General features: G+C 54.0%; 1 non-coding gene across 1 annotated transcript; it reads left to right on the plus strand.

The window, feature by feature from the left end:
• The first annotated feature begins 236 nt into the window (after positions 1 to 236).
• Positions 237 to 355, plus strand: LOC137618564 (5S ribosomal RNA). Its single transcript, XR_011039766.1, has one exon. It is a non-coding gene; the product is annotated as a 5S ribosomal RNA (ribosomal RNA).
• Positions 356 to 556: the final 201 nt, after the last annotated feature.

The raw sequence follows: 556 nt of genomic DNA on the forward strand, positions 1-556 counted from the left end.
GCATCGCAGGTTTTACCCCAGAGAACTCTCCCTGCTTTCCTCATGGCCGCTCAGGAGCAGGCTTCCGCCTCCTTCGCTTTTTGGAGGTCTGGTCAACCCCGGTAGGCTCGGGTTCGACCTTCTTCAACACCGGGACAAGCTTCCGGGTCTTTACCAAGAGTGAGGGATCATGGTAATTTGCTAGGAGCCTTCTCTACTTCTGCCTCAACATCTGGAGTATCTGGCCATGATATTGAGGCAACGGCCATACCACGTTGAAAACACCGCTTCTCGTCCGATCAGCGAAGTTAAGCAACGTTGGGTCTGGTCAGTACTTGGATGGGTGACCGTCTGGGAACACCAGATGCTGTTGCCTCCTTCTCCGAGCCTTCCTTCAGTTGACTGTGGCAAGGCTGAGGAGAGTCGCAGTACCTGTTCTCAGTCAAGCAGAGCTTTCAGCCCTACCTTGGAACGTTTCCTGGGTCTCTTTTCCTCATTGTCCCGTCTAAAGTCCCGAACGGTCGCCTCAGGATAAGTTCCCTGTTAGGCGGCCCAAGTTCCGGTGGTATCAAAGCAA

Source organism: Palaemon carinicauda, chromosome 24 (assembly GCF_036898095.1).
Source record: "Palaemon carinicauda isolate YSFRI2023 chromosome 24, ASM3689809v2, whole genome shotgun sequence".
In the NCBI taxonomy this organism is placed as follows: Eukaryota; Metazoa; Arthropoda; class Malacostraca; order Decapoda; family Palaemonidae; genus Palaemon; species Palaemon carinicauda.